Source organism: Sorex fumeus, unplaced genomic scaffold (assembly GCF_029834395.1).
Source record: "Sorex fumeus unplaced genomic scaffold, SorFum_2.1 ptg000118l, whole genome shotgun sequence".
Classification (NCBI taxonomy): domain Eukaryota; kingdom Metazoa; phylum Chordata; class Mammalia; order Eulipotyphla; family Soricidae; genus Sorex; species Sorex fumeus.
The window spans coordinates 785,506-794,266 of record NW_026606175.1 but is presented as its reverse complement, the minus strand read 5'-3'; positions in this window follow the sequence as shown (position 1 = coordinate 794,266).

The following is an 8,761-nucleotide window of genomic DNA, read 5'->3' as shown; positions in this document are numbered from 1 at the left end:
AGAGAGAGAGAGAGAGAGGGTTCCTAATATAGAGGTGAGGGAGGGTGGCAGAGGGAAACTGAGGACACTGGTGGTGAGAAATGCACCCTGGTGGAGGGTTGGGTGTTGGAATATTATATGCCCAATCACCAACAACTTTGTAACTGTGTATTTCGTGATGCGGCGATTAAAAAAATGTTTCAAAAAAGAAAAGGAATACACAATATGTTGTGTCACACTCACCTCCGGAGGCATTTTACACATGCAGTTCTAGGCATTTCAGAGTGACCAAGATTTGTCTGATTTTCTGATTTCACCTCTTTGGCCATGGGCGGGGAGCTTTGGCTCTGCCTTGTGGTTTGAATTCGTTTGTGGTACTTCTCCTCCCTCGGGCCCTGCATGTGAGCCTTTCCCTCATTTTTCTCCTTTACTCCTGCCAGGTTCTATCTGCAAATGTCGCTCAGCCCAGAGCAGACACAATCACAATTCCTTGCTAATGTGTTTGCCTCCACGCAGATCTGTCTGCAGTCACAAAGGAACACGAGCTGTTCGCTCTCTACTCCTCTCTCTCTTGATAAAATGCATGAATGGTTACCAACTGTCTGCTTCCCCTGGGCATTCCTTTCCCTTCCATCCCCTTTCCCCGAGTTTCGGGGGCCAAGGGGATGCATGGATGCACAAGGAACTGAGGTGGAATTGGTCCTTGGATGAGAGTTGGAAAAGCATCGGAAGATCAATGATGGACGGCTAAAGTAGAGTTGAGGGCAAGTACAGATTTGCCTCTCTGGTCCCCTGCTCTGCCCTGGGCTTACTCCTGGCTCCGAGCTCAGGGATCACACCTGGTGGGCTTGGGGCACCATATAAGGTGCCCAGAATTCAAACTGGGTCAGCAAGGCAAAAGCCCTCCCCTCTCTGCTGCACTATTGCCTCAGCCCCGACTTCTGACATTTTTGGTTTGCTTCACACAACACCCTTCCAATTCCTCCCACGTTGTAGCAAATGGTCACTTGATCACTTCACTTGATCCCCCGTTATTCATCGATTTACTCGAGCGGGTGCCAGTAACGTCTCCACTCATCCCTGTTGCATGCTAGCGTAGCCAAGTGTTCATGAATTACATGTTTAATTTACTTATGTGTTTGATTAACTTAAATTAAATTTAAGTCGGTCAGCATTTGTGCCGCTTGGCTGATGTTTGGTGTTATTAAAACGATGTCATCAGCGAAGCGGAGGTGGTGTAGTTGCCGACCATCTATCTTCACTCCCATTCCTTCCCATTCCAGTCGTCGCATGATGTTCTCGAGGGTGGCACTGAAGAGTTTTGGTGAAATGGTATCACCCTGCCGAACCCCTCTCTTGACATCAACGATCACTTCTTTGTAGATGGTGAGATCCTGGTAGTGAATCCGCAATACAGCTCACGGAGGATCCTGATGTATTGGGCTTGAATGCCCTGATTGGCTAGGGCTTCAATGACCGCCTCCGTCTCAACAGAATCAAAGGCCTTCTTTCAATCAATGAACGTTAAACAGAGCGGCATCTTGAACTCCTGAGAAGTTGTACATAGTTGTACATACTTGTTCATAGAAGCTAGTGTAGCAAATGGTCAAACAAAAATAATTTTTTTGCAGGTTAAAATTTATTCCGCTGCGTATAGAGACTACATCTCCCTCCAACCCCTCTCCTGTAATTTATAGAAGAGAATTCACTCTTGTCTTAGAATACAGAGAGTCACTATAGTAAATAATGCTGCATAACGTATTAGAACTTTTTTTTATTCTTTTATTTCTTATTCTTTTTCCTTTTTTGCTTTTTGGGTCGCACCCAGCAATGAATAGGGGTTCCTCCTGGCTCTGCACTCAGGAATTACTCCTGGTGGTGCTCAGGGGACCATATGGGATGCTGGGAATCAGACTCGGCTCGGCCGCGTGTAATGCCCTACCCGCTGTGCTATAGTTCCAGCCCCTATTCTTCTTTTTTTTAAATGAATCACCTTGAGATACAATTGCAAAAATGAGATGGGAGGCATCACCTTCCCCTACCTCAAACTGTACGACAAAGCGGCAATCATTCAAACAGCATGGAATTGAAACAAAGACAGATCCACAGACCAATGGCATAGGATCGAATATCCTGATACACACTCTCAAATACACGATCACCGACTCTTTGATAAGGGAGCAAGAAATACATTGTGGAGCAAGGAAAGCCTCTTTAACAAATGGTACTGGCAAAACTGGACAGCTACATGCCAAAAAAAAAAGTGTGTGTGTGTGTGTGTGTGTGTGTGTAGTGGGGGGAGCTTAGACCTCTACCTAACACCATACACAAAAGTCAGATCAAAATGGATTGAAGACCTCGACATCAGACCAGAATCCATGCGTACATTGAAGCAAAACCCTCCACGACATTGGGCAGAACTTTTGTTGTTCTTATTGTTGGTTTTCTGGGTCACACACAGCGATGCTCAGGGGTGACTCCTGGCTCTGCACTCAGGAATGATTCCTGGTGGTGCTCAAAGGGACCATATGGGATGCCGAGGATCAAATCCAAGTTCTCTGTATTATCATTCTGGCTTCTGGACAGAACTTTCTGAGTTCGTGCTTGCCTACTCTTTGCATGGACTTCAAGAAGTAGACTTGCTGGACCAGATGACTGAAGTGCTTTAGAAGTAGGCAGTGTTGGTGCTTGCCTGACCCCTGGTTCTTCATGGGGCCACAAGAGGAAGAATATGGACTCAAGAACAAATATGAGGGCTGGGGCGATAGCACAGCAGGGAGGGCATTTGCCTTGCACGTGGCCGACCCGGTTTTGATTCCCAGCATCCCATCTGGTCCCCTGAGCACCACCAAGAGTCATTCCTGAGTGCATGAGCCAGGAGTAACCTTCGAGCATCGCCAGGTGTGACCCCCTCCCCACAAAAAATAAGCAAAAAAAAAGAACAAATATAGATAAATAAATATTCGTGAATGTGTGTTCTTTGTAGGTAGATTGTCACAACCACTCCAGTGCTGTCTCTTGCACTTCTCCTCACTAAAGCCATAAATCTAAAAATCTCCAGATTAGGGGCAGTCCATCAAAAAAAGAAAAGGCTTTCTATATCTCGGTCTCCGTTCACACTGAGAGCTCTAAATGCACTTGTTTGCTTTCCATCTGTCACTCTGGGAACATTTCAACAAGTCTATGCTGAAATGCGTCCTGGCTGGGCAGGGGGCGGACGATTCTCGGAGGCCTGATAACCACGTTGACAAGAGAGTAAAAGCCTTTGGTCAGCAAAGGGTTCTGACGTGTCGTGGAGCCATGGTGGGACACGCCAGCTTCCCCATGCCATGGTCTGACCAAAACAGGACAGACACAGGTTCTTAGCATCCTCACACTGCAGAATCCATGCTTGCGAGGCAGTGATCTTCTCTCTGGACAAGAAATGAGTGTTGAACGTAGGTAAAGGAATATGCATGATAACCTTATCTGTATTGCAAACCATAATTCCCAAGATAGAGAAAAGGGGGAAGGGAGGGAGGGCAGAAGGGAGAGAGAGAGGAAGAGAGAGAGAGGAAGAAGAGAGAGATAGAGACAGAGAGGAAGAAGGGAGAGAGAGAGGAAGAGAGAGGAAGAAGAGAGTGATAGAGAGAGAGAGGAAGAAGGCAGAGAGAGGAAGAAGGGAGAGAGAGAGAGAGAGAGAAGAAAACTGTCTACTATAGAGGTGGGGGTGATGGGAGGGAACCTGGGGACACTGGTGGAGGTACACACGTGAGGGAAAGAGGTGGGGAATTTCCTCGGCAGGAATTTGATTGGATTCAAGAGTACATGTGGTATGTGGTGGGGGGAAAGGCAGCTGAGATAGAGAAGGGACCACCAAGTAAAGGATGCTTGGGGGCCTCCCTCAGGATGGGAGATGTGTGCTGAAAGTAGACTATGGACCGAACTTGAGGGCCACAAACACACAACACACGAAAGGAGAGAGAGTAAAAGGGAATCCACCTACCACAGAGGCAGGGGGTGGGGGATGGAGTTGGGGTGGTGGGAGGGAACATTGGTGGTGAAGAATGGGCACTGCTGGAGGGATGGGTGCTCGATCATTGTAGGACTAAAATGTAAGCACAAAAGTTTGTGAGTCTGTAACTGTACCTCACGGTGATCCATTAAACACTGTAAAACACTGTCCTCCCGTTGTTCATCGATTTGCTCGAGCGGGCCCAGTAATGTCTCCATTGTGAGACTTCTTGTTACTGTGTTTGGCATATTGAATACATTAGGTGGGCGAGATACTCTCAGTAGCTTGCTGGGCTCTCTGAGAGGGGCAGAGGAATCGAACCCGGCTCAGCCAGGCTGGCTGCGTGCAAGGCAAATGCCCTACTGCTGTGCTATTACTTCAGTCTGATCCATTAAAAAAATTTTTTTTAAAAAAGAGACATACCTAAAAAAAAAGAGTATCTATGGTTTTTATAACTGACTATATTGTCAGATATACATGTGAAAAATTATGGCTCATTGGTGGAATTGGAGAAATCATATAAAATACACACCTGGTCAGATCTGTCACTGTCACAGTCCTCCGGTTGTTCATTGATTTGCTCGAGCGGGCCCAGTAATGTCTCCATTGTGACAATTGTTACTGTGTTTGGCATATGAAATATGTTACAGGTAGCTTGCCAGGCTCTGCCGTGCAGGCGAGATAATCTCGGTAGCCTGCCGGGCTCTCCGAGAGGGGCGGAGGAATCGAACTCGGGTCAGATCTAGTAAAATTATTAAGCTATTTCTGCTGTATGTGCAATAAAGTGGTATCTTTGGAAATTCTTTTATCTACATGGTCAGGTAGCCTTTAGCGAGAACCAGAAAGAAAGTTTCAGAGACAGATTGCACACATCTGATTGCAGTCAACTGATGAGGAAAATAAAAAATTAAAATGACTCTGCATGTTGGGGATACCTCTTAATACCCACATTGATTTTTTTCCCATGCATCTTTAGAATGTGTTTTGATTAAATAAATTAAATGCTCCAGAAAAATGAATTTAAATCTACCCACAAAAATCCATAATAAAACGTATGGTGGATTCCTCCTGCTATTAAAAAAGAAAGTTTTGTAGACTTTATCAGTCACCAAGTGCCCAAAGGGGTCTCCCAAGTACTTACTTTTAAGCTCTTCATCATTTCTGTTCTATCTGCCCTTTGAAGCTATGTGCATACCAATGTTTCCCCGTCCTGATCATGCATTGTCATAACAAGAAACAGAGGGAAAGTCAGTTCTTCAGGGGAAGTTCTAGGGAATTAACTCAAGAGAAAAATCTCATCTGAGGGGTTAGCATTCCAGATTACTAGGAGATTCGCTAAAGAGCAGGATTCCATCCAGGGTGTATTTCTTTCTCTTCTCCTCAGCTAGCGATCCATTTAAACAATCATAGTGAATTTACTTCTTATAATATTCCTAGCCATCCTGTATAAACACAGTAAGAGATATAATAAGCTTAAAGGTCGGCTCTTCCTGGGAACGTCTTGCTATGTATTCCATACCACAAACTTCAGACCAGGTTAGTCTTTCCTAACTCCAGCAGGGTCCTTGTTCAGTTACTTCTCTTTGGGTCATGACAGAGTTTGTTCCATGACTGTGTTCTTAAAACTCCAGCAGGGTCCTTGTTCAGTTACTTCTCTTTGGGTCATGACAGAGTTTGTTCCATGACCGGGTTCTTAACTTATTATACTTATGGCACCTAGCTTGTCCCCTTTCGATGTCAGGATAGCTTACAGCTTGCCCTGGGTCCATCCAGTCCCTTCATCGGGACCCTCCTTTTGGGGGGTGTCAGGAAGGAAGGGCAACTGAGGCTTAAGTCAAGTAAATAGTGATAGACATCCAGGAGGAAATATTATTTGGAGTCAAGTAGCTCCCATGTTACAAAAGCTTAGCATCAACTGTCTCCCTGGGTCTCTACAAAAAGGACATTGCTAAACCTTGCAAGTGGCATAAAGGAGAGAGAAAAGCAATATAGGATTATTAGTGCTTAGTGGAATTGGGTGTGCGTCAGGGGCACTGTTGTGGGAGTAACTCAAGAAACCTAAGTTCCCTGCAGGAGGAGCAAGGACAACCCAATGTGACCCAACATTCTTGCATGTCCATTATCTATAGATGAATCCTTCTACTCATCTACCCATCACACGCACCCAACCATCCACCCCCATCTATCCAAAGCAAACTCTACGTGTGTCCATAGCTTTGAATCTCTGTGTAGATACAGGCATCCGTGATACACACGAATACTACATCTTTAAACCATTGAGAATCGTGCAAGACAAGTGCCCTACCCATGACCTGATCACTCCAGCCCCCTTTGGAACGAATTTAAGATGGAAAAACCAAAAAAAAAAAAGATTCTCAATGGTTTAAAGATGTAGTATTCATCAATCAAACATCAATTCTCAACAAGGCCTCAGTTTCTGTTTCCTCAAAGCAGGACTTGCAGTTCCTGGTCAACTCCCAGTTGAGTGGTTGACTGAGATAGGAACTGGGCAGTTGGGTCTGGCCAGTCATGAGGGGTCACTATCTCCTCCTTAGAAACTGTTACTAACCGTTGTCATAGGGCAGATGTTAAAATAGACCAGGATATAAATTGCCTCTCAACTCTGAGCCCTCTAGGAACCGCTGGTGATTTGGAGTCGGGGTCCTTGTTGAGACTCCCCTGCGTTGGTCGAGACTCAGACCCTGGCTTGAGCTAGTGCTGGCTCGGGCAAGTAATTAAGTCCCTTTGCTTTTGCATGATTGTGTGTGGACTGCGTCTCTCCACAATTGGGACCTGAAACTCAGGTTACAACAGGTCGAAATTGATTCTCAAACTCATGCTGTAGTCTGGGTTGTGTTTATCAGGGCCGCCTGCTATGTTTATGATCATTGTTGACTCAAGCCCACCACCTACAGCCAACCGAGCACAAGAGTCGCTCCCGTCTCTGCTTGGAAGGCCATACGTGGTGCCAGGGATCAAACCAGGGTCGACCGTGTGCAAAAAAAAAAGTGTGTCAACCTCTGTGTGGTCTCTCTGACCCTGCCTTTATTTGGAAGTGTTAATTGAGGCATCTCAATTAACCATAGTCAGGAATTGACTTCTCCTTGCCTCTTTTTTCTTGCAGGTCTAATTCTAGTGAAAACAAAGGTCACTGTCTTGCTGCCACTACGTGAAAACAAGACTAGAAAACAAAACAAGAACATAACATGACATGGCATAGCTAATCGAGTTAACCGGGCGGCCACTGGAGAGCACAGGACAGCAACATCCAACCACACTGGTTAGCAGAACATCACAGAACATATGATAGTTTAAGGTGACCCCAGGGGTCACCTTAAACTATCCCTCCCACTGCGATTCAGGGGATTATATGTGATGACAGAGATCAAACCCAAGTCAGCTTCATGCAAGACAAGTGATCTACCTATCACATACCAACATCATGTACCAAATCATCTTTCAGCATGAACCCCAAACTTAAAAAAATTAAGCTCACTAGAATAACAGCGTTACCAAAGCAGTTCTCTTGGGTTGTGTCATGCAATATCATAGCCTGACTTTGTTGAACTAATGGATGAATATTTGCAGAGATCCAGTCCCGGAAGGGACAAACTGATCACCCTAACCAAAGGTTCCACTCTCCTTTTGTCCAGATAAAGCCTTTCCTCCATGAATGTCTTTGTTCTTGCTCTCTCTCTTTCTCTATCTTTGTCTCTGTCTCTGTCACTTCCTCTCTCTCTCTCTCTCTCTTTCTCTCTCTCTGCTTTTGGTTCATACCTGGCTGTGCTCAGGGATTACTCCTGGCTCTCTGCTCAGGGATCACAGCTGGTAGGTTGGGGGGACCATATGGGATTCAGGGGATTGAACTCAGGTCAGCTGCATGAAAAGCCAGCACCCTCCTGGCTGTACTATGCTTCAATCCTGTCTCTCTTCTTGGGAAGTCCTGTCCTGGATGGCAGCTGCAGGTTTGTCACCTGTTTCTACCCCAATCAGTTCCCGAGAACCCACACTTTCAAACACAAGGGAATGACAGCAAGCCCCTCCACATGGAGAAACCACAGTGTTGCTATCCAGAACAGAAAGGCAAAAACATAACACAATGGAATACTATGCAGCTGTTAGGAGAGATGAAATCATGACATTTGCTCATCAATGGATAGACATGGAAAGTATCATGCTGAGTGAAATGAGTCAGAAAGAGAGGGACAGACATAGAAGGACTGCATTTATTTGTGGAATATAAAATAGTATAACATGAGACTGACACCCAAGGACAGTAGAGACAAGGTTCAGTAAGATTGTTCCATGGTTCGAAGCCTGCCTCATGAACTGGGGGAGAAGGCAGCTGGGATAAAGAAGGGATCACTAAGTCAGGGAGGGTTGGAGGGATTGCTCGGGATGGGAGATGTGTGCTGAGAGTAGATCAAGGACCCAACGTGATGGCCTCTCAGCATCTGTATTGCAAACCATAATGCCCCAAAGTAGAGAGAGAGTCTGGGGGAGTTTGTCTGCCATGGAGGCAGGGGGAAGGGGGGAGAATACTGGATAAATTGGTGGTGGGGAATGTGCTCTGGTGGAGGGATGAGTGTTTGATCATTGTCTGCTTGTAACTCAAACACGAAAGCTTGTAACTGCATCTCACGGTGATTCAACAAAATAATAAAGTAAAGTAAAGGCCCTCCCGTTGATCATCGATTTGCTCGAGTGGGCCCAGTAACGTCTCCATTGGAGATTTTGTTGTCACTGTGTTTGGCATATCGAATACGTCACAGGGAGCTTGCCAGGCTC